Consider the following 26,808-nt stretch of genomic DNA (forward strand, 5'->3'; position numbering starts at 1 on the left):
ACTAATTTTAAAGGTGAGTTTACAGTTTGAGAGGGGATGTATGTGGTAACTTAAGAAATGAATAATAGAAATGGAAATTGTTTTTGTTGTAGTTACACATGGTGGTTTCATAATGTGTCAGTCTGTAAAAGTGATTTTCACTTGCCCCGAAAAAAAAAAGAGCAGTAAGTGTGCTTTCAAATTGGCAAAGAAATTTCGTTTTGGGACTAATGTGAAAACATGACTCTGTGTGCAGAGAGGAATTATAGGCAGAGATTTATTGCGTATTGCTCTGGTGATTTCACAGTTGCATTAGATGGAAAGGGGGAGCAAATTTTTGGAGGAAGAAGCAGAGTCTTAGCACACACCCATGTGCTTGCCATGTATAGTCATGCACAGTATTTACAAGCGAGTGGGGTTTTCAGGTTTCAGTCTGTAATGCAAATACATTCAGCATCACTAAGGCTGGTTGCCCTTGCTGGAGTGTAGGCAGTCACCGAGAATACACATGGTGGTGGTCTGAAAAAACAGTTTGGACATGTGCATTTAAATAAATCAAAAAAAGTGGTTTCATAATGTGTCAGTCTGTAAAAGTGATTTTCACTTGTAAAAAGTGATTTTCACTTGCCCCGAAAAAAAAAAGAGCAGTAAGTGTACTTTCAAATTGGCAAAGAAATTTCGTTTTGGGACTAATGTGAAATCATGACTCTGTGTGCAGAGAGGAATTATAGGCAGAGATTTATTGCGTATTGCTCTGGTGATTTCACAGTTACATTAGATGGAAAGGGGGAGCGAATTTTTGGGGGAAGAAGCAGAGTCTTAGCACACACCCATGTGCTTGCCATGTATAGTCATGCACAGTATTTACAAGCGAGTGGGGTTTTCAGGTTTCAGGTTTCAGTCTGTAATGCAAATACATTCAGCATCACTAAGGCTGGTTGCCCTTGCTGGAGTGTAGGCAGTCACCGAGAATACACATGGTGGTGGTCTGAAAAAACAGTTTGGACATGTGCATTTAAATAAATCAAAAAAAGTGGTTTCATAATGTGTCAGTCTGTAAAAGTGATTTTCACTTGTAAAAAGTGATTTTCACTTGCCCCGAAAAAAAAAAGAGCAGTAAGTGTGCTTTCAAATTGGCAAAGAAATTTAGTTTTGGGACTAATGTGAAAACATGACTCTGTGTGCAGAGAGGAATTATAGGCAGAGATTTATTGCGTATTGCTCTGGTGATTTCACAGTTGCATTAGAGATGGAAAGGGGGAGCGAATTTTTGGGGGAAGAAGCAGAGTCTTAGCACACACCCATGTGCTTGCCATGTATAGTCATGCACAGTATTTACAAGCGAGTGGGGTTTTCAGGTTTCAGTCTGTAATGCAAATACATTCAGCATCACTAAGGCTGGTTGCCCTTGCTGGAGTGTAGGCAGTCACCGAGAATACACATGGTGGTGGTCTGAAAAAACAGTTTGGACATGTGCATTTAAATAAATCAAAAAAAGTGGTTTCATAATGTGTCAGTCTGTAAAAGTGATTTTCACTTGTAAAAAGTGATTTTCACTTGCCCCGAAAAAAAAAAGAGCAGTAAGTGTACTTTCAAATTGGCAAAGAAATTTCGTTTTGGGACTAATGTGAAATCATGACTCTGTGTGCAGAGAGGAATTATAGGCAGAGATTTATTGCGTATTGCTCTGGTGATTTCACAGTTACATTAGATGGAAAGGGGGAGCGAATTTTTGGGGGAAGAAGCAGAGTCTTAGCACACACCCATGTGCTTGCCATGTATAGTCATGCACAGTATTTACAAGCGAGTGGGGTTTTCAGGTTTCAGTCTGTAATGCAAATACATTCAGCATCACTAAGGCTGGTTGCCCTTGCTGGAGTGTAGGCAGTCACCGAGAATACACATGGTGGTGGTCTGAAAAAACAGTTTGGACATGTGCATTTAAATAAATCAAAAAAAGTGGTTTCATAATGTGTCAGTCTGTAAAAGTGATTTTCACTTGTAAAAAGTGATTTTCACTTGCCCCGAAAAAAAAAAGAGCGGTAAGTGTGCTTTCAAATTGGCAAAGAAATTTAGTTTTGGGACTAATGTGAAAACATGACTCTGTGTGCAGAGAGGAATTATAGGCAGAGATTTATTGCGTATTGCTCTGGTGATTTCACAGTAGCATTAGATGGAAAGGGGGAGCGAATTTTTGGGGGAAGAAGCAGAGTCTTAGCACACACCCATGTGCTTGCCATGTATAGTCATGCACAGTATTTACAAGCGAGTGGGGTTTTCAGGTTTCAGTCTGTAATGCAAATACATTCAGCATCACTAAGGCTGGTTGCCCTTGCTGGAGTGTAGGCAGTCACCGAGAATACACATGGTGGTGGTCTGAAAAAACAGTTTGGACATGTGCATTTAAATAAATCAAAAAAAGTGGTTTCATAATGTGTCAGTCTGTAAAAGTGATTTTCACTTGCGCCGAAAAAAAAAAGAGCAGTAAGTGTGCTTTCAAATTGGCAAATAAATTTCGTTTTGGGACTAATGTGAAAACATGACTCTGTGTGCAGAGAGGAATTATAGGCAGAGATTTATTGCGTCTTGCTCTGGTGATTTCACAGTTGCATTAGATGGAAAGGGGAGCAAATTTTTGGGGGAAGAAGCAGAGTCTTAGCACACACCCATGTGCTTGCCATGTATAGTCATGCACAGTATTTACAAGCGAGTGGGGTTTTCAGGTTTCAGTCTGTAATGCAAATACATTCAGCATCACTAAGGCTGGTTGCCCTTGCTGGAGTGTAGGCAGTCCCCGAGAATACACATGGTGGTGGTCTGAAAAAACAGTTTGGACATGTGCATTTAAAAAAATCTGAAAAGTGGTTTCATAATGTGACAGTTTGTAAAAGTGATTTTCACTTGCCCAAAAAAAAGAGCAGTTTGTGTGCATTCAAATTGGCAAAGAAATTTCGTTTGGTGACTAATGTGAAAACATGACTCTGTGTGCAGAGAGGAATTATAGGCAGAGATTTATTGCGTCTTGCTCTGGTGATTTCACAGTTGCATTAGATGGAAAGGGGGAGCAAATTTTTGGGGGAAGAAGCAGAGTCTTAGCACACACCCATGTGCTTGCCATGTATAGTCATGCACAGTATTTACAAGCGAGTGGGGTTTTCAGGTTTCAGTCTGTAATGCAAATACATTCAGCATCACTAAGGCTGGTTGCCCTTGCTGGAGTGTAGGCAGTCACCGAGAATACACATGGTGGTGGTCTGAAAAAACAGTTTGGACATGTGCATTTAAATAAATCAAAAAAAGTGGTTTCATAATGTGTCAGTCTGTAAAAGTGATTTTCACTTGTAAAAAGTGATTTTCACTTGCCCCGAAAAAAAAAAGAGCAGTAAGTGTACTTTCAAATTGGCAAAGAAATTTCGTTTTGGGACTAATGTGAAAACATGACTCTGTGTGCAGAGAGGAATTATAGGCAGAGATTTATTGCGTCTTGCTCTGGTGATTTCACAGTTGCATTAGATGGAAAGGGGGAGCGAATTTTTGGGGGAAGAAGCAGAGTCTTAGCACACACCCATGTGCTTGCCATGTATAGTCATGCACAGTATTTACAAGCGAGTGGGGTTTTCAGGTTTCAGTCTGTAATGCAAATACATTCAGCATCACTAAGGCTGGTTGCCCTTGCTGGAGTGTAGGCAGTCACCGAGAATACACATGGTGGTGGTCTGAAAAAACAGTTTGGACATGTGCATTTAAATAAATCAAAAAAAGTGGTTTCATAATGTGTCAGTCTGTAAAAGTGATTTTCACTTGTAAAAAGTGATTTTCACTTGCCCCGAAAAAAAAAAGAGCAGTAAGTGTGCTTTCAAATTGGCAAAGAAATTTCGTTTTGGGACTAATGTGAAAACATGACTCTGTGTGCAGAGAGGAATTATAGGCAGAGATTTATTGCGTATTGCTCTGGTGATTTCACAGTTACATTAGATGGAAAGGGGGAGCGAATTTTTGGGGGAAGAAGCAGAGTCTTAGCACACACCCATGTGCTTGCCATGTATAGTCATGCACAGTATTTACAAGCGAGTGGGGTTTTCAGGTTTCAGTCTGTAATGCAAATACATTCAGCATCACTAAGGCTGGTTGCCCTTGCTGGAGTGTAGGCAGTCACCGAGAATACACATGGTGGTGGTCTGAAAAAACAGTTTGGACATGTGCATTTAAATAAATCAAAAAAAGTGGTTTCATAATGTGTCAGTCTGAAAAAGTGATTTTCACTTGTAAAAAGTGATTTTCACTTGCCCCGAAAAAAAAAAGAGCAGTAAGTGTGCTTTCAAATTGGCAAAGAAATTTCGTTTTGGGACTAATGTGAAAACATGACTCTGTGTGCAGAGAGGAATTATAGGCAGAGATTTATTGCGTATTGCTCTGGTGATTTCACAGTTACATTAGATGGAAAGGGGGAGCGAATTTTTGGGGGAAGAAGCAGAGTCTTAGCACACACCCATGTGCTTGCCATGTATAGTCATGCACAGTATTTACAAGCGAGTGGGGTTTTCAGGTTTCAGTCTGTAATGCAAATACATTCAGCATCACTAAGGCTGGTTGCCCTTGCTGGAGTGTAGCACTCTGGACATGGGCTTTTTAAAAAATCTGAAAAGTGGTTTCATAATGTGACAGTTTGTAAAAGTGATTTTCACTTGCCCAAAAAAAAGAGCAGTTTGTGTGCATTCAAATTGGCAAAGAAATTTCGTTTTGTGACTATTGTGAAAAGAAATGTAGTAATATATTTAAATACAATAAAGGATTTTTTTTTTAGTTTTTTTGAGGTATTGCTGAAGAGCAGTGAACAAAATTTAAGATGCCTACAAAATCCAGAGTTCAAAAAACGCTAAAAAAAAAACTATATTTGAAGACAACTGGAGGACCAAAGTTAGTAGAAGATGCTCATGTTGGGAAAAAGAAAAAATCTTCTGGTAAGCAGAAAAAACAATTTCTTAAAAATATATTCAAAACAAAGAAAAATGTACAAAATGTCTGTACTGGAAAGAATGTTACAAAAGGAAGAGAACAGGAAAAAATTGAGAATTTAGTTAATGCAAATATACCTTCTGCAACTGAAAAGATTTACATAAACAGAAAAACAGCGTTTAAAGAGATACGTAGAAAAATGTTTCAGAGAAGAGTTATGTCCAATTTGATAAAGGATGTGAAGAAATATAAGCAAAAGGCAAAATATTACAAGAGAAAAAAAGAAATTGAAGCCATTGCAGCAAAGGCATTAGAATTAAAAAGGAAACTATTCATATTAATTTTGAATAGGATGCGTACATTAGATAAAATGGTTAATGTACTGAAATCACAGAGCAAAAGCAAAAGAGTAGTGAACAGAACAAACTTTTGTAAAGTGTTTTTAGGAAAGTGGATGCATAGTTCAAGTAGTGAACCTTTTTTTAATGAAGAGAGCTATTTTCAAAGTAATAGTTTGCTGCATGCAGTTGACACCAGAGGTCGTGCTTACGAAGTGAAAAATGGTTGCATAATGGAGAAGGAGATAATGGTTCCAAGAGATGAGGTACAAGTGATGGCAGATGAGGCAATGGGGAGACGTCCTAAAGCCCCAGTGTACACTTGGAATTGTAGTAGTATTTGCACTGTGCGTCAGGATTCTATTGACAAATTTCGAGAGTTTCTTAGAGAATATAGTAAAAAAAGTGTAAAACAGAAGATTAAGGTGCTTCAAAGTCTGGATCCATGCAGAGTGAGAGAGAATACTGGTTTGCAGGGTCATTCTCTGGCTTGTCTATCTAGAAAAGTGTGCAATAGTGTTTTCCATCATTTTAGGATGCTGGCTGTTCATCATACTGAAATGAGAAAGTTTGTGAGACGGTTGTATTTTGCCAAAAGTCTAGCAATAAAGTTAAATGAATTGAATAGGGCTCTGTTCCGAGGAACGGTATCAGATGTAGAGAAGGTTGTTGATGAAATTCAGTTTTGTTACTTTGGTCCTGAACAAAACAGTGCAGAGAAGGACACAGTAAATGAGGAAGAAGTGGAAGAGAATGTAGAACCTTCTGTAAGTAAGACATTTAATGATCACATAACAAAATTTGCAATAGTCTCTAATGAAAGACCAAATGTTACTTGTATTTGTTGCCGCAGAACTCATTATAGAAAACAAACTAGGAATGTTGATCTCTACAGAAAGAGTGAAAATGAAGATAATTATAAGTGGAAGGATTTTGCCACATATATATTTCTAGAAAATTGTTTTGAATTGGGTGAAGATCAGCGTATTTGTAAATACTGTTACAACAAGTTAGAGGAAAATAGAATGCCGACCAGAGCTGTACATAATAATTTAGAATTGGATGCTATTCCTGCTGAACTTTCTGAATTAAATACATATGAGTCTATACTCATTCAATGTGTTCATCCGTTCCAGACCATAGTACGTATGGAGCCCAAAACTGGTAAATTACCTCCTTCAGATTTACTGAGAGGTTTAAAAGGTAGAGTGGTGTATTTGCCCTTGGATTTGAAAAAAAATATGGAAACTATTGATGCGGATACTTTGGAAACTGAACCATTAATTATTCTGGTTAATGGTGTACCTACAAAGAATAAGAAGATTTGGCAGGAGCTGGTAGATGTGCGGAAAGTACAAAGAGCAAATTTGTATTTGAAAAAAAATAACAAATGGTATGAATCAATTTATATAGAAGAAGAAGAAGAAGATTTTCAAGAAGACACAGAAACACCAACTGGACAAATTGAAAAAGTGGACAAGTCAAAGGAAGAAGAAATTTATGAACATTTTAGCATACATCCTCTTCATTCGAAAGAAGTTATGGGAGACAATATTGATCTCTTTCAGATGAAGAAAGCAAAAGGAACTCCTGTGAGTGTATGGGAGGAGAGCTTGGAAGCTCGATGTTTTCCTCAGCTGTTTCCTAAAGGAAAAGGAGGACGATACGATGAACGTCCAGAACAGATTCCAGCTTCAGAGTATCGGACTACAAGACTATATGCTGAAGATCCCAGATTTCGACAAAGTATTCCTTATTTGTTCCATCTTTTATTTGAAAGCGACTTGTCTGCACTGTCTTATGCAGTAAATCACATTTTAAAAAGTGGAGTACATTTACAAAATGTGTCTGCTAAGGATTTTATGGAGAAAGTGCAGCACCGAGATGATCATTTGGAAACACAACTGATCAATCTGATGGCTTGTCAGCGTGGGACAAATGAATATTGGTACCGACGCCATGGTGAACTAAAATGCATGTTACGGAATTTAGGAACACCAACATGGTTCCTTACCCTAAGCTGTGCCGAGTACGCTTGGGATGATTTACTGGATTTTCTACGAGAGGCCAATTCAAACATTAAAAACATCGAATACAAGACAGCAGGAGAACTGTGCTCATTGGATCCGGTTAATGTTTGCAGATATTTCAATCATAGATTTGAGGCTATGATGTCCTTCATCTGCAATAAAAAAAATCCACCCCTTGGAGAAGTAGTGGATTTCTTTTGGAGAAAAGAGTACCAGGCAAGAGGTGCTCCTCATATTCATATGCTGTTGTGGATCAAGGATGCCCCAAAGTTTGGAACAGATGCTGATGAAGCAGTGTTATCTTACATTCAAGAATATGCAACATGTGCTATACCAAAAAGCACAGAAGAGAACAAGTTAAAGGAGCAAGTTTTACGTTTCCAAAGTCATCGGTGTGGAAAATACTGTCGACGGAAATACAAGAGCAAAGAAAAATACTACACTAAATGTCGATTTGGATTTCCTAGACCTGTTCTTTCAAATGGAAGAGTAAACAGTTTTATGTCAGCTGTGAGACATACTATCACAAGAAAATCACCTAAGAATACCTACAACCTTAAAAGAAAAGAAGAATCAAAAAATATAAATGACTACAACCCAGTCATTTTATCCATGTGGAACGCTAACATGGATATACAGTATGTAGCTGACAATTCCATTGCTGTTGCACGATATGTAACGTCTTACATTACGAAATCAGAAAAAACAGAATTGAAGGAAATGTGGGAAGAGATTTCTCACGAGAAGACTGTCAGTAAGAAGCTGTACAGTTTCAGTTTGAAGATGTTATCGCATCGAGAAATTGGATCCTACGAATGTTCAGATAGGTTATCTTCTGCAAGTCTCTACTCGAAGTCAAGAAGAATAATTTGGGCAAGTTTAGGCCTTGCAGCAATGAGAAATCGGGTACTGAAATCTGTAGGAGAAATTGAATATTTGGTCGAGAATGACCCAGAAAGTACAGATATATTGAAAACAAACATGTTGGACACATATTATCCCAAGAGAAGTCAACATCTGGAGAACATGTGTCTCTATGAAGTGCTGCAGAACTACATTTATTCAAGGAAAGCCACAGAAGACATCAATAATGGAAAATATAAAGTCGTTGGTGAAGAAGGATGTTTGGTGAAGCAAACAAAAGGAAGTTTGATAAATCACCGGAAGCTGAGTTGCGACACTACTGACAAGAAAGAATTTTACTACTTGGCTCTTTTACAGTTGTTTAAACCATGGCGTACAGAGGATGAACTACTGGGAGAATTTCAAAGCTATGAAGATTCATTTAATGCTTGCAAAGACAGCATACAATGCAATACATTCACAACTTATCTGCAAATGTTAAATGAAGAAATTGAACAGGAAACTACAATTGCAGCAGAAATAGCTAGAGACAGTTCTCAGGACAGCCAAAGTTCAGGAACACACAGTCAAGATCCCCTAGGACAACCAATCATTGAAAATGAAGCATCAATAGCCATGAATGAAGTGGAAACGGCTATGAATCAAGCTCAAGAAGAATTTATAGACTTAGAAAATTTGGAAAGACAACTGAATCAAGAGCAGCAACAAATTTATGAAGAGATCAAAAACAAAATTGATCACGGATTTCTACATGTAAAAAAAGAGTGCTCATGCACATCATTTCATCCAATCAGGATGTATGTAAGCGGACAAGCTGGAACTGGAAAAAGTTTCCTAATAAAAGTCATCAGAAGCTACCTACAGCAAAAAACGGATTCTACTTTGTCTTGTGTGGTTACTGCTCCAACTGGGTTAGCAGCATATAACATAAAAGGAATCACCTTACATCGTTTGCTAATGTTACCAGTGGAGCATGAGAACAAAATACAATTCAACAAGCTAACTGGAGAAGCATCCTTGGAAGTTTCAAGAGTATTGAAGAAGATGCAAGTTCTCATTATTGATGAGGTGAGCATGGTATCAAACCTAATGCTTGCCTTTGTGCATTTAAGAATGCAGCAAATTTTGAAGACAGACTATGACATGTTATTTGGTGGAAAACACGTCATAGTTTTTGGAGATCTTTTGCAACTTACTCCAGTTAAAGGACAACCAGTGTTTAATACTGTGACACATGAAGACACGAAGAAGTCATTGGGAAGCATCGGAAATACAAATATTTGGTCCTTCTTTGAGTACAAGGAACTTACTACTAATATGAGGCAAGCAAACGATGAAGAATATGGAAGTATTCTGAAAGATATCAGGATTGGACTACTGACAGAAGTTGGCAAAAAAGCATTACAGAGTCGGCTGCTACATAATTTATTTCCAAAGGAAGAAATAGTTGCAGAGAAGATATACAAGAACATTGCAGAAAACAAAAGTGTCATCTGCTTAATGCCAACTCTACGTGAATGCTCAATATTCAATGAGGAGCTTTTGAAATTGGAAAAGGAAGAGATCAGGAAATTGGAAGCAGTGGACAAAATTGAGGATGGAAGAATTACTGTCACAGTAACAGGCAAACTGAAAAATAAATTGGACTCACTAGAGAAGAACATCTCCAAAACAGCTGGATTAGAAAAAAATCTATATGTTTGCATGAACTGTAGAGTGTTTTTAAGGAGAAATTTGGATGTTGAGAAAGGTTTAGTTAATGGAGCGATGGGAAGAGTTGTGGGTTTTATTAATTACCAGAAAAAAGAAGGAGTTGAATGTTTAAAAATAAAATTTGATCAGATAGATGAAGTTAAAGATATTTGTCGTTGTACAGTTCGTTTTATGCTTGTGAAAGACTTATATGTACGTAGGAAGCAGTTTCCGTTTTCTCTAGCATATGCTGTAACTATTCACAAGTCTCAAGGATTGACTGTAGATTGTGCATTTGTGAACATTGGTTCAACTGTGTTCAAAGAAGGTATGGCATATGTTGCTTTGTCACGAGTCAAAACATTATCAGGTTTATTCATGATAGACTTTGATGAGTCAAAAGTTAGTGCTGATACAAACTGTGTAAAGGAGTATAATAGATTAAGAAGAAGCTATGCTCCTCATTTAGGTCAGTATCCTGTGTTGGAGAAACGTGTAGTTTCTCGTAAAAGAAAAAATGAGAATATCTGTAGTGAAGATGTAGAGAAGAGGAAAAAAAAGAGGAATGATGTAATTGCAAGCAAAAAGAAAAAGGAAAATGAAGAACAGGTTGTAGGATGTCATTTTGAAAATAGCTCTGGTGTCAACTGCTACGCAAATGTAGTGCTGAATGTTGCATTTTATCTGGAAAGTTTGCAAGAGCAGATAATAGTAAATCAGGGAAAAAGATTCTGTTCAGAGCTGAGTCTCCTTTTTCAAAAGCTGAGTAAAGATAAAACTCAAATAGAAAGTGCAACTGACATTAGAAAACTTTTAGATGTATGTTCAGGACGAACACAGTTTTCTCAAAATGAACAGCAAGATGCACATGAATTTTTGATGTATTTTCTTCAGGTAGTGGAAGAAGAAGGAGTTCCCATTGACATTTTTTTTGGTCTCTCTTATAAATGGGAACATAGTTGTGATAATTGTTATAATATATGTGGCTCTATTGTTGATAATGAAAGGTTTATTTATTTGACATTGCCAGAGAGTAAAACAGTCACTTTTGCAAAATTAGTTAAAGATGCTAATCATAGCATGAAATGTGGTGAGTGTAATTCTGACATGTTTTCAACATTAATTTTAAAGGAATACGGACAGTATGTAATTTTAATGATGCAACGATGTAGAGCTGATGGTTCAAAATTGGATACTTTAATAAAGAAGTTTACAGGACAGCAATTATCAATTTCAGGAAAAACTTTTGTAACTGTTGCAATAATTTTCCATGATGGACCTACTGTTACTTCTGGACATTACACAGTTTATCTTAAATGTGAAAAAGGCTGGACACTGTGTAATGATTCCCAATTGATTTTCAAACAACGTTTGCCTTTTGATTTAGCAAATTCCTATCTAATCTTCCTGAAACCTAAATTTTAGAGAGACTTGGCAAGATCTGGACAAAACAATTTTACCATTTTACTGGATTACCATTGCAATTTTGTAAAAAAAAGATTTTTTAAATTATCATTTGGCCTAATGGAAAGATAACCAATTGTAATGTGGACTTTTTTAATTTTTAATGAAACTTTGAAAAACCAATAATTTAGAGATTATCGGTAACTTCTGCACATTTTAAATTTTGGAATGTTATTGGACTGCCATTGGAAATTTTTTCAAAAATGTTTTAAAAAATTACTATTTGGCCATGTGGAAAAGTAACCAATTCTATTGTGGACTTAATAAATTATTCAAAAAATTTTCGTGAACCAAAATGTTACAGGGAATCGGTGAGATCTGGACAAATTAAACTTTAGAATTTTATTGGATTACCGTTGGAAATTTATTCCAAAAAAAAATTTAAAATTACTATTTGGTCTAAAGGAAATGAAATCAGATGTATTTTGGAGTTATTTGAGATATAATATTGTGATTATACTTCTGAAACAAACATATCAGACGGTATTTTAAAGAAATAACTATTGGTATTAGATGATATTTTTGTACAATATTATGCATTTCTATAATGTTAAGTTTAAGTAAAAAAAGAATCAGGGCATTTTTAATACAATCTTTGTGATTGGTATTTTTTTTTGCCCGCTGTAAAATGATGAATGCAATTGCTTTCACAATTTATAGTGAAATGCAATATATTCTGAAAACAGCAAAAATAAGGCAAAAATATTTTTTGGAAAAAAATGTAAATATGTGTACTGTATTATAAAATGTTTTAAAAATATTAATACTTTTTTCTTTTTTTCCAGATAGATATAGAAAATTTTCGAAAACTACAAACATTTTTAAAACTATTTTTTAAAAAAACAAATGAATAAATATTTTTTCAGTAAGTATGGTAAGTCAATAATAATAATTGTAGTCTCTCAAGGACAATGTAATGTGATAAATGATTTTTAGTGTTTTAAAAAAAAAAAAAAAAAAAAGTACGCGCACCGTACGCGTACGGTAAAAAAAAAATAAAAAAAAGTTTTTAAAAACATATGTAAAAAAAAGATGAAAGATAAGGTTGGCTCTTAAAAGAACCGTTGTGTTCATGCAGGGACAGAGGAAAGGAAGCATGGGAAAATTATTCAAAGCGACAAATGTGCTGATCTATTTTGTTGTTCACTAGGGAAACACTGGTCTCCCTATGGCAAATTAGATCTTTACAAAATGTGCAATGAATATCAACCTTCCGAAATCGAGGGTTCATTTCCAGAGGGCCAGCAAAAGGAGATTCTCCCCCCACAGATGAAGGGCTCACCTGACCTGCAGAAGAAGGAGTCAGCCCTGCAGATGATGGTCCAGGCTGAGCTACTGTGGATGTACTGGCTCGTCTTTCTGAAGAGTTACCTCCAAAAAGATGACCATGTGTCCTTCTGTGTACATCCTGGAGGTGTCTCTTCATGGTGTGATTCCCAAAGGAATACTTCCTGTTAGGATTACCTCTAGAAAGTACACGCTTACACAGCTTACAAGTCACTAAGGGTGCATTTACCTTTTGCTGGCCTTCAGGAAAAGTAAAATAATCCCATACATAAGAGGGCTTTTGTTTCCTCGATCTCTGCCTCAAGACAGTGCTGCTAGTGCTAGCCTCACTCTCAGAAGAGCTCTGCTGTTCTGCCATCGTATCCCAAAGACAAACCAGCTCCTTCTCCCAAGGGATCACAAGCAGAAATGAGGGGAATGGGTGTGGTGTAGGAGAGTTCTAGAACTGAAAGTAGTTTCAACCAATCAAAAGTTGTGTTTCATGATCACATGACCTACCGTACGCTTACGGTACGCTTACGGTACGCTTACGGCAAAAAGTACGCATGCGCGTAAAAAAGACACGCGCTTGCGCGCATGCGCATAACAGTCACTACCCGACACTTCCGCGTAACGTGCGCGTGTAGCGTAAGCGCGCACGCGTCCCACGCGCAGTACGCGCGGCTACGCAAAGTGCGTAACTATACGCAAGCAGCGTAGATAGATTACGGACGTTGCGTAAACCGTACGCTTACCGTGAGCTTACGGTACGCGTACTAAAAAAATATTTTTTTTTAAAAAAAAGTACTGCAAATAAATTTTACATGTTTATTTTAAAAAATATATTTAAAAAAACATATTAAAGAATTTTAAAAATTTAATCATAGTCTTTATAAAAGGTAAGATAATTAAATTAAAAATATGTTAGAAAAAAAAAAAAAAAAAAGAAAATTAGCATTTAAAAAACCTTGCAAATTCACTGAAAAAACCATGGGTTTCACACACGTTATAGTTAGGAATTAGCATTTAAAAAACCTTAGAAATTCAGTGAAAAAACCATAGGTTTCACACACGTTATAGTTAGGAATTAGCATTTAAAAAACCTTAGAAATTCAGTGAAAAAACCATAGGTTTCACACATGTTATAGTTAGCTGGACATTTTACTCGTAAAAAAACAATGAAATTGCCCCGTTATAGTTAGTTCAGCTAACTATAACTCGCGCGCCCGCAATGCACTGCTGATGACGTCACATATTACATCACTCATGACATGGTCAGTGACATCACTCATGACATCACTGATGACATCTCAAATGACATCACTGATGACATCACTGATGACATCATCCTTGTGATAGAGTGGCAGACCTCCTCTCACCCTAATATAACCTTTGACACACACATTCAAAAATAGAGACTAAAATTTTCAAAACAATGGACATACCAATACCAGTTACAACAACCTCTTCAGTAATTCTAAGATCCACATACACATCCACTCATTCACCAACAGTCCAATACAGTCACTCATACATGTACTCACTCATCATATGTACTCATACACCTATACATCCTGTTACACAATGCCACTCATCCATAGAGTTACTCACACACATAGTCACTCGTACTAATAAAGAATCAAACATACATTTACTTGCATATACAGTTATACACACACCACCATACTTACTTCTACGGAAACTTACACATACTTAGTCTTTTAAACAATCACTTATAGAAACACATACTTATTCATACAGGAACTCTTCCAATCTCTCACCCTTGCATATACTCACATATATACACCAATAGTCACATATACTAGTTTTAAACATATGTAGTTACTCATAAAGACACTATTGAGACAGTCATTCACTCACTAACACACCCATACACACACTCATCCACCCATGCAGTCCTGCACACAAGGTCTGTTCAACACATACAAACAGTGAGTCACTCATTCATGCACCTATGCACTACGTAATACCCCCCACCGAACCATACAGACACTCAGACTGATACTCAAAAAACCAACTAATAACCTATATAGACACCCATGTAGCTACTCACCAACCCATGCAGCCACTTATACACAAAGTGAGAGACTCATACAGATATTTACACATTTAAACATTACTCACTAAGCCATGTATTCACTAAGATACACTTAATCAGTCAGTTACACAATCAATTTTTCAAAAACAAATCATCCATTTTGACACTTATATACCCATTTATTCTTCCATCGACCTTGAGATATACATATATAAAACATATTTAATTTTCAGAAAAACCCACATTCACTGGATGATGTCATCAGTGATGTCATCAGTGATGTCATTTGAGATGTCATCAGTGATGTCATGAGTGATGTCACTGACCATGTCATGAGTGATGTAATATGTGACGTCATCAGCAGTGCATTGCGGGCGCGCGAGTTATAGTTAGCTGAACTAACTATAACGGGGCAATTTCATTGGTTTTTTACGAGTAAAATGTCCAGCTAACTATAACATGTGTGAAACCTATGGTTTTTTCACTGAATATATATATATATATATATGTAGTATATTGCAATATATAAAGCATGATGTCAGTATACACACACACCCACTTAACATATATTTATTTATAGATGATGGAACTTATAAATGATAATCGAACAAAGAAAAAATAAACTGAACCCATGATGTGAGTTTCACCAGTAGTGATTCAGTAGATTTAGCCCAAAGGAAATTAAGATAGCAAACTATTGTCATCTGAAAGAACCTCTGAGGGGACAGCCACAAAACATACAAACCTGTAAATGTTTTATTAAAACAGAGAGTGGCTGTTTTTTGCTGGTGAACATGAATACTAAATTGGCCAGAGATGAGTTTTAGTTTCTACTTTTAATGTATCTGAGCCTCTTACTTTTTGCACTTCTTGAATTAAAATGTGGCTGTATCTACTCCTTCTGTGTGTTTTGTTATCCACCTGAAAATGTTTTTTTGGTCGGGCCTCTATAGTCATGTATTTGGCTGAATGGCTTCTGTGCTTCCTCTGTTCATTTTTAGGGAAAGAAGCACTTCATTAGAGTGTTTGTGATCTACACCTGTCTCCATTGTGTACTTTTATTCCTCCCGCTCTTTGTATATGTGCATCTCTCTCACCACCCACACTTGTGTTGCTCTCTTGCCCTTGTGCTTTTACCACATGCACTCCACATTGCTTTTGCATTGTGATGCTGTTCAGCATGGCTAAAAATATTTACAAAGCCAATAGGTCTCATAGGCGAGACCCATTGGCTTTGCCAATGCTTGTTAAACATTAGTCCTAATCCATTTCCTATGTTTCAACTTGCTGAAGGCACAAGTCACTACAGTCGTCACTTAGTAGCTCATATACAAGGACAGAACAAGGGGGGGGCGTGGCTAACCGCCGAACATGGCTGTCGCAACTTAGCCGAGCTCCGAGCCCGGACCAGATATCCTGAAAAATTAAACGAAGTTGGGGGCCATCCATTAAAACAACAACGCCCAGCCTGAAGTAGAACGGTAGGGGCATCGAAAGGTCATTGTGCAAACCACCAGCGACCTACCGATCCCAGATGGTGATGGAGAAGGCCAGGCCGAGCGCTGCACATGCACTGGAGTGGACGTGCACGGGGCGGACTGGCGGCGCTGTGCCGGAGCTGAACAACGCAGCCTGTGAGGACGGAGAGTGTTTGCTACGGCCCCCTCTGCTGCTGGGCTGCGGGACGTTTTCCCTCCCCGGGGATCGAGGGTCGAGGCAGAGTGACGGACTAGCGGAGGCCCTCCAGTTCCCCCGTTGGGGCCGGCCAGCGGCCTGCTTCCCCTGCTCTGCAGTGCCACGGAGCCCTCCCTGGGTGGCGTAACCTCCGTAGATCCAGCCGAAGGCTGTGGACTGTGGTGCCGGTGCACCATCCCTGCCCCGACCTGGCCTTACCTGGTGGACAGGCTGCTACCCACTACGCGCCTGGCTCAGTGGGTCATACTGGAGACCGTATTGGGGCTGACTCCCAGCACCTGGGCCCCACGCTGCGGCCTACTGTCCAAACCATGGCTGTCGCAACTTAGCCGAGCTCCGAGCCCGGACCAGATATCCTGAAAAATTAAACGAAGTTGGGGGCCATCCATTAAAACAACAACCCCCAGCCTGAAGTAGAACGGTAGGGGCATCGAACCGTCATTGTGCAAACCACCAGCGACCTACCGATCCCAGATGGTGATGGAGAAGGCCAGGCTGAGCGCTGCACATGCACTGGAGTGGACGTGCACGGGGCGGACTGGCGGCGCTGTGCCGGAGCTGAACAACGCAGCCTGTGAGGACGGAGAGTGTTTGCTACGGCCCCCTCTGCTGCTGGGCTGCGGGCCGTTTTCCCTCCCCGGGGATCGAGGGTCGAGGCAGAGTGACGGACTAGCGGAGGCCCTCCAGTTCCCCCGTTGGGGCCGGCCAGCGGCCTGCTTCCCCTGCTCTGCAGTGCCACGGAGCCCTCCCTGGGTGGCGTAACCTCCGTAGATCCAGCCGAAGGCTGTGGACTGTGGTGCCGATGCACCATCCCTGCCCCGACCTGGCCTTACCTGGTGGACAGGCTGCTACCCACTACGCGCCTGGCTCAGTGGGTCATACTGGAGACCGGGGTGGTCTGGGCCCTCTCGCCAGCTTACCTGGAGACGCCAGATGAAGATCAGGGACCAGCGGTGCTACCCTGCGGTGCGGTGAGTCCGGTGGGCGGAGGAGATGGATGGAGCGCCACGCCCACGAACGCAGCCTGGGTCCCAGACCTAAGCAAGGCCTGAACTCACTCTCACTCCCAGCACCAAGGCCCCATGCCGTGGCCTAACACCCTAGCCGGGCCCGGAGGGACGCTTCCGGAGCGCAGGGCACTAGTGGGGTGGCAGCTGGGAGCAGCGGCCTACAACGGAGGCATACGCAACTTGCCGAGAACTGGCGCACCATACAAAGATCAAGGACCGGAGGCGCCACCCAGAAGTGCGGTGAGCCTGCTTGAACATAGTCACTGATGGAGCGCCCTGCCCGGGAACACATCCCCGAGTCCCAGACTGGAGCGGGGCCCGTATTGGGGCTGACTCCCAGCACCTGGGCCCCACGCTGCGGCCTACTGTCCAAACCAGAGGGGTGCCTCCAGAGCACAGCAGACAGGAGGTACGGCTGCTGCATGCGGCAGCCTGCAACCGAGGCATACTTATTCTTCTGCGAACCGGCGCCACACTCCAAACCCTTGGCCTGCACTGGATCTTGGCTGGGTGGAAGAGTGCCAGGCCCACATAGGGCGCTGGCAGGCGAGAGGCAGCGGCCGCTACCACATATATTATCACAATTATTGCCCTGCCCTAGAGCCCCTTAGTGGCAAGGCGCCCAGAACCCTCCACTATATTGTTGGTGCGCACCGCATGCAGGTGGAAGGAGATATGCAGAGCACCGATATATGAACACTTCATGGGCCCTAGTCCTGCAATGTGACTGTGAACCGGAGCTGCACTCCTTTACATTAGAGGAGACAAGCCTACACGTTAGTCTCACAGTTCCCCCTCCACCACATACGCTAGATGGACAGATAAACTTGGCGGGCGTGCCCAGCGCGTCGATCCTCAGCACCGCTGAAGTAACAAGGACCTCAACCGAGACCTGGCATACCCGGGGACCCCACCCACCGGAAGGTACAGCTACCCCGAAAATCTAACTGAGCCTGCTCAATACCCGAATCGGCTACTGTCGCACTATGGGACCCCTAAAGGAAAGCTGCCAGATGCAACCACCACGAACCCGAAGCAGCATCCCACCCACAAATATGGCGTCTGCCCCGGATAAGCTGGATTTAATCCTGCAGGAGGTCAGAGACTCACGAAAAGCAATAGAACAACAAATAGGCTCACTGACCACTGGCTTTACCCTCTTAAAAGCAGGCCACGACAAATTAGCAACGACAGTAAAGGCCAACAAACTAGCCTTGTCAGAAATGCTACCACAACATAAAGAACAAACAAAACAAATAGCACAGTTGCAGCAACAAGTGTCCGTCTCTAGAACAGGGTCGAAGACGCCAAAGAGTGAACCAGAAGGAACAATGTTCGCATCATCGGCCTTCCGGAATGCTGTGAATGCCCCAGCGCCACCAGATTCATGAAACAGTGGCTGCGTGAGCACGTGGCCCTGGAGGGCCTATCTGACCTCTTCTGTGGCAAAAGGGCCCACAGGATCCCCACTGGGAGGCCGGCAGCGGGTGCCCCGCCACGCCCCATGATCGCCCGCATACTAAACTACAGGGACCTGGACACCCTACTACAGATGGCCAGGGAAAGATCTCCAATTCAATACGAGAATCGACGGGTCTTGCTATATCCGGACTATACAATCCTAGTCAACGCAGAAGATCCTCGTACCAAGCGACCAAAAAGAAACTCAGAGCCCTCGACCTCAAGTATGCCCTGCTGTTACCTGCCCGCCTGAAGGTCATCCATGACCAAAAGACGTACTTCTTTGACAGCCCAGAAAGGTGGATGAATGGCTGGAAGTCACATTCCCCCCTACAACGTCTGAAAGCTTGCCGGAAAGTGCACACCTGAATCTGAAAAGTGCGACATCAAGTCGAACACACCATACTAAAATGGGCCGTAAATCCCACGCAAAGAACCCCACATTGGAGCAGGCCCTAAACGGTAGAGAATCGGCACTCCCTGTGGCGGCCACATTCAGGTACAGCAATCCCCCCTCCACGTCGGAATCATCAGAAGAAACCACTATGCACTCAGACTCCAAGAACAGTATTGCCTTGTTCTGCACTGTGACCCCGCAAAAAGCTGACGACTTCCTGGGCTGACAAGGCAACCGGTTGGAGCACCCCATCTTGTCTGAACTGTCTACAAGCACAACAAAGGAAGTAACTGCCGCCAGCGGCGCACACATTCCCCCAGCTTCAGTAAACCCCTAGCAAATTAACATGGTCCGGACATTCAGGGACTAACACATTGCCTACTGCATCATGCAAGGCACAAGAGACATCCCCCTCATTGCGAAAGCATACCATTCTTTGGTAAATGTTAACACAGTTGTGTTCTTAGTTTGGACCAGCATAGTTCCAGTGCTGGATCTAGTATTGAATGTTACAAGGGTTTTGGGGATTACTGGCTTACCCCCCACCTCACAACACACACCACCAACCTCGCTACCTAAGGCAGCCATAGGAAACACTACGGGGATGTATAACATAGTAACCTGGAACGTCAGGGGACTGGGCTCAATCCATAAGCGCCACAGGACACATGCGCAACTAAATAGGTATAGGGCACAGGTAGCACTTATGCAGGCGTCCCACCTTACTGACTCCAAATCGGCCAATCTCCGCAAAAAGTGGAGAGGACAAGTGTTCACTACATCATACTCTGCCTTTGCTAGAGGGGCGACAATATGGATCAGACACAGGGTCCCGTTTGTGGCACTGGAGAAGCGCACAGATCCACTGGGCAGATACATCCTGGTTCATGGCACGCTAGATGGTGCACACATAATAATAGGCAGCCTATATGCCCCGAAGTTTGAGCAGGACACATTTCTTACAAGCCTTAACACAACATTACCAGACTGGGAGGGCTACCTGTGGATACTGGGCAGAGATTACAATGCGGTACTGGACATCCAAATAGACCACTCACACCCCCATTTCAGGGAGCAGACAGTCGAAGGCACTGCACAGATGGTCTGGAGGCTGGGCACTGGGAGATGTATGGCATCTAAAGATACCGGAGAGTCGGGAATACTCCTTCTACTTCCCGACCCATCAACTCCACACATGGATAGATAGAATACTCTGCTCCCTCTCCCTCACTACACAAGTGACTGGCACCACTTACCTGGGGAAGACTTTCTCAGATCACAACCCGTTAGAGATCACCCTTACATGGGGCATTATCCCACGGTCCCCACCTGGAAACTATTGCCCCAATCACTGGAAGACTCTGTCTTTCGTGATACTATGGCATCAGCCATTACCAATTACTTCACGGAGAACACTAATTCGACCTCCTCACGCCTCATAGAGTGGGGCGCGTTTAAAACAGTCATACGGGGCACTGCTATTAGTACTACAGCAGGGGCGAGACAAGAAATACACTCAAATCTTAAATCTGTCAAAAACAGCATTAAAAAATTAAGGCAAGAAGCAGGAAATGACCCATCTAAACTGGCACTGCTGCAGGGGGTACGCATTCAGCACGCTGATCTGCTGGAGCGTCTCAGGGTCATGGACTAGAGATCCTATACCCAGATGAAACATGCAGAGGCAGACCGGTCAGGAGCGCTCCTTGCAAGAATATTACGAGATGCGTCCCTCCCACCCTAATACATAAAATAACTATGCCAGGAGGAGACACTGTGAACACACAGCAGGTAATAAATGAGGCATTCTGTGTATACTACGAGTCCCTATTACAAACCCCAAAGTGAAGTAGCGAGTGAGCCCAAGGAAGTCTTTCTGGACGACCTAACCTATCCCCAACTTACATGGGCAGCCCAGGATGACTTGTCAGGTCCTATCACTAGAGCTGAAATTAAAGAAGCCATCCGGAAACAACCACGCAATAAGGCCCCAGGCCTAAATGGCCTGCCAATGGAGTTTTATGACACATTCTCAAACAAACTGATTCCTCACCTGGAGCGATTATATCAAACTGCCCTAGATGTGTGAAATCTCCCCCTCTCTACTATGCAGGCCTTGGTGGTGTCCCTCCCTAAACCGGGCCGAGCACCCACAGACATTTCAGGGTACCCCCCACTGTCGCTCCTCGCCACAGAATACAAGATATTGATCAAAATATTGGCCCTCTGACTACTCCCTTACCTACCAAAACAAATCCACACGGACCATTGCAGCTTCGTCCCAGCACGCAGAAGAATATCAGACGCCTCTACCATGTCATGGAGGCCACTCCAATAGAATGCCCGAAGGCCAGATGCATCTCCCTGGACCTGAGACAGGCCTTCGACAATCTCATATGGGAGTACATGGTAAAGGCCATGGGAAAGTTTGGCATACCATCAGCATACCTGAACTGGGTAAAGCCCCTGTATACGGCACCCAAATATGTCAAACTAACATTGAGAGCATGAAGAAGAGGCATTTATCAAAAGGATACTCTGAAGAGACTTTGAACGAAGCAATTATTAAGACTCAACAAAGAACCAGGGAAAGTCTACTGCAATCTGCACCTAAAAAATGTTCTACCAGACAAGTCTTTGTGTCTAAGTACTCAACAAGTTCCAGACAAATTAAGCAAATCATCAATAACAGATGGGACATGCTGCAAGGTGAAGAGGATTTCAAAGATCTTTTCAAAGAGAAACCTTTATTCGCGTATAAAAGATCAAAGAACATTAAAGAAATTTTATCTACCACTACCAAGGTTACCGTCACTGAATTTAAAGGCACGCAAAAATGTGCCAATTGCGTACATTGCAACAATGTGATAGTAGGAAACACAGTACATCACCCCTCAACGGGGGAAACCATTAAATTGCGTCACAGTTCCACTTGTGACTCTACTAACGTCATCTATGCCATTAAATGTCCATGCGGACTTCTCTATATAGGGAAAACAGAAAGTAAAATCGAAACGAGAATCTCTGAACACAAAAGCACGATTCGCAATACCAACCCTAAGAGCAGTTTAGCAGTACATTGGAACATGCGCAAACACTCCATTTCCCAACTTAAATTTCAAGTCATTGAAAAAATGGTCCCAGTCCCTGGTAGAAACTTATCCAAATCTCTTCTGCAGAGGGAGATATTTTGGATCAGGAGGTTAAACATGCAAGATCCCCATGGGATAAATGAAAAAGCAGATTTAGAATGTTTTTTGTAATCCGATGTTTTTGTACAGTGTTGGAGACATAGAGACTGTAATTATATGAATGTTCACTATCGTTCTTTTATTTTTCTTTTTCACGATAGACACTTTTGTAGGGCACACTCTTGTTTATTTCATCTCATTTCTTCCTTTTCCCTTTTAAACCTGCACTGCTTTCATCTAACTCAGGTTTATTTATTTTTAATTGTGGTTCCGTCGTGTTCATGAGAACAGTTTCCCTTTCTAAAATGGCGGCCGAGCACATTTGCAGTAGATTGTTTCAGTCCTCTTTCTTTGGTGATTATGGTGGTTCCGTATAAGGCAGACGCCGTTTTGACTACAGGGTACAGCTCAGTGGAGCTCGTTCAGCTTGATACCGGTGATTACGTGAAGCCACGAAAGTTTTATTTAAAAGGTGAGGGTTCGCTCCTTGAGTAGTGTGGAATAAGGACGAGGGTTGTGGATTTTTTCTAAAAGAGCGGTTAGTAAGTCTTTTTTGTGTGTGTCTCCTTTTGTTTACACAGTCGATCCCGTGAAGTTGCTCTTGTAAACGTGGATCCGTTTCATTTCACAGGTTAGTAGTTTTGAGTGACGCCAGTCCTGGTCCATTTTTCCTTCGAGGGGTGTTAGATTAGTTTTTGTTACAGTAGTGTCTTTTTCCCTCCACTTTTAGCCAGGGAGAGTACAAGATGATCAGGTACCTTCGTTTTTCGGATCTTTCTGCATGCTATCTGTTCACCACACTGGGTGATTGGTTTCTAAGGTGATCACTTCTTCAACAACATCTCATTTGATTGAGGGACATTCATTACGGTCTATGTAACAAACCACGTTGAGTCATAAAAAACATGTATATCATGTGAATGTTGTTCTCCTGCATACCGTAGTTTAAATGTTTGCATATCTTTTTTGATTTACTTACAGAGATGCCCCTGACGAAGGGCCACTAAAAGGCCCGAAATGCATTGGGCGAATATGAATCAGTTGAACATCTGACACTTGTATTTTTCGTCAACATTATTGTGAAATGTACAAATTGATTAAATGAATTATTTTGAAAAGTTCTGACAGCGAAGTGAATATATGTGAACTACTATTGAGATATTGTTATTGTATTGTCAAAAATCCAACAAGTTTTAAACAAATTCTTTTCAGCTTATGCTGCTGGGTACGTTGCTCCGAAGCAAGGTCATATACTTGCATTATTAAATATTTCACTTTAGGGTCTGCCCCGACAGTCAGCCCCCTTTCGGAAGCACCCCTTCTTATAATTATTCAAACATTCAAAAATCAGAGTGCCTTTCTTCCATTTACATAATTTTTAGTACATGGTAAAGGCCATGGGAAAGTTTGGCATACCATCAGCATACCTGAACTGGGTAAAGCTCCTGTATACGGCACCCACGGTGCGTGTTCGCACCGGAAACCACATGTCGCGCCCGTATCTGGTGGGCAGGGGCACTTGTCAAGGATGCCCCCTGTCGCCATTGCTCTTTGTACTTGCCCTCGAACCTCTAGCCATCACGCTGCGGAGGAAAGCAGGACAAATAGGAATCAGAATGGGAAACACTAGACATGTGCTGTCAGCATATGCAGACGACCTAATAGCATATACGCACGACCTGACTGGCAACCTAGAGCCGAAGCCAAGCATTTTTCAGCACTTCGAATATATCTCGGGCCTCTCCATAAATGAGACGAAATCCCATGTGTTCTTCTTTCACCCTGGAGAATGTCCTGACACCATCCGGTTTGGGCAACTCTCTCTCTCAGTAGCCAAAAACACATTGAAATACCTAGGCATCCAAATTTATAGGACTCCTCAGGACCTACTGGAGGGTAACGTGACCAGAGCAGTGAGGGCGCTACGCTCCCAGACGCCCTTCTGGACCTCGCTACCGCACTCTATAATGGGCCATAGATGCCAGGCAGAAGAGGCAGACATCTTCCACATACTATGGTCCTGCCCGCACCTTGGAGGGTTCTGGTCGGAAGTCATACACATCGTGGGAAATGCCACAGGCCTTACCGCATGGGACACAACCGAAAGTTGTATACTAGGGCTGCATCGACGTCCTAAATCACAGAAAGTGCAGCTTCGCTTCACTGACCTAGCCTTCTTCTTCTTACCAAAATGCTCCATAACAATGCGATGGAAATCGACCCGCCCCCCAACGGTCTACACTTGGCACAGGGAGGTGGTTCGCTGGGGGGAAGCAGAAAGTGCAGTCATTAGACGAGAGGAGTGCCGTGGGCTGTGGAAGAATCCGATCTCTATGGATTGGGACCTCATACTTGAAGCATTCAAAGCCACTGACCCCACCCCTTTCCCCATAACCCACAACACATACGAAAGGCCCCGCCGCCTGACACTGCACGTTACGGTCCCATCTAGGTTTAAGTCTGATGCTCGATACCATACCATACTACATGATGTATAAAGGCAACTGAGGTCGAACCACACGTCAGTATCACAAACGGGGGGTAAGCCAGAACAGAGGGTGGGGGGAAGGAGGGATTGGATTGCTCCGTTATCACTTTGAAATTATTTCTAGATATATTCAGCCATCACTAATGGAGCGACAACAAAGTCTGACCAACTTGTTAAATTGTGCAAGATAACAGCCACATACTAGCTGTAACTTGTTGGTATTCAACCACTTATGACAAAATGGTTTTCTAATCCAACTATGTACCAACTGTATTCAAGATTGCACAAGGCTCACAAAATAAAAAAAATCAATAAAGTGTGTTATAAAAAAAAAATACAAGTGCAGAACAAATATAAAATGTACTTAATATACCGTTTATATATTTAAAAATATTGTTTTATTGATGTATACTTACTTTATTATAGGCGGGCCTTTGCTAATGGCCTGAAGTCCCACCTTTGCTGCACTGGCTTTCAGAGGGTGCCTCTAAAAGGTAAAGAGCGTGTAGAAGTAGAGCTCTAATGGTATTTTAATGTAGATGTCTGCTAAGAGCCCTCTTTGTTGTGTTTGTTTAAGGCCATTAACTCCATGAAGTGCGTTCCCTGTGCTGCAGTGTGTTCGTTTATTAAATACCCACAGTACCTACAATTGAGCACCATGTCTGTAGATGAAACACAAATACATGTGCAATGAAAGGATCTGTCCCCTGTGAAAAGGTGCACTGTAAACGTTTTAGATATCTTGTTTAAAAAAAGGCAAGTATTTCAGGCTGTCACTGTATTTCTGTAGTGCTGCTCTAATTGCAGTGCTCAGTTTGTAAACAAAATAGGTGCTAGGGCCCTTCTCAAGTGGCCATTGCAGCTTGCACCGCCTATTGCCCCTGCCAATGCTGCCAATGACAGTACCAACACAACTACTAACCATCACACTGCTGTGACAATTCAGTCCATTCCAGGCCACCCTAAGCTAATTATAAGAATGGAGTGGGTGACAGGTATTATTCATTTTAATGTATATTTAATTATTGGACTTTATGTGGTTGTACTAATCTCCAAATTAGACAAACATTGCCACTGTGTGGTGGACTGTCATAAATGCCAGTGTTGAGAATTAAGTGACAGTGCCGAGCTCCAGAAACCATCGGCTCAAATTAAGCACTGACTGATTGGCTACCACTGAAATGTGCTGCTCATTTGCCTTTATAACTAACATCCTGGTTTCTTTTCTTCAGTGTATCCAGCCTCTGTGGATTGGGACAAATTGACATCAAACTCTAACCCCGACTTACCGATTTTTGACACGGCGCATCGGTGCCGTTGCATCTAAGTGAGAGCAAAGAAATGCCCCATATCTACGAAGAAACTGCACATTTTGTCTCACCCTTTGGTGGTGTAGCACTTTTGGATGCCATGCTCCAATGCACACACCCATGTTCTACAGTGTAAGGGTGTGTTCATTCTCGAAGACATATGTTTTGTACTGCAAGAAAAACCTTCCAGTACACAAATGATCCTTTAAGACTTTTCCCACTTTGTATGTACGCTACACAATGCAGCACACATTGCAAAGTGGGGAAAGTAATAAGAAAAGAAATAATTTAGACTAGAATACAAATTTCTAAAGCACAACAAATGCCCATAGGCGTCAAGGTGCTATAATCATGGCGATCAGGAAGTCCTGGGGACAACTGTACATAGATACCGAAAGAATACAAGAAAAAAATCCCTATAAGGTGAATAACCAGGTCTTTACAGATTTTCTAAAAAGGAAGTGCATGTTGATACTAGTCAGACAAGGCAGGAGCGAGTTCCACAGTCTGGCTGCCATGACCGAGAAAGCTCTGCCTCCCCGTTTCATCTTTCGCATTCTGGGCACCTTAATCAGATTAAGATATGCTGACCAAAGATTTCTACCAGA

The 26,808-nt window shown here is 41.6% G+C and overlaps 1 long non-coding RNA gene across 1 annotated transcript in view; it reads left to right on the forward strand.

Moving 5' to 3' along the window:
* The first annotated feature begins 22,778 nt into the window (after positions 1 to 22,778).
* The window catches only part of LOC146772914 (uncharacterized), a 190,148-nt gene continuing 186,118 nt past the window's right edge, over positions 22,779 to 26,808 (forward strand). The window contains exons 1-3 of the long non-coding RNA XR_014972360.1: positions 22,779 to 22,874; positions 22,984 to 23,033; positions 25,317 to 25,384. This is a non-coding gene — a long non-coding RNA (uncharacterized LOC146772914). The remainder of the gene's footprint in view (positions 22,875 to 22,983; positions 23,034 to 25,316; positions 25,385 to 26,808) is intronic.

This window comes from Triturus cristatus, chromosome 12 (genome assembly GCF_964204655.1).
Source record: "Triturus cristatus chromosome 12, aTriCri1.1, whole genome shotgun sequence".
NCBI lineage: Eukaryota > Metazoa > Chordata > Amphibia > Caudata > Salamandridae > Triturus > Triturus cristatus.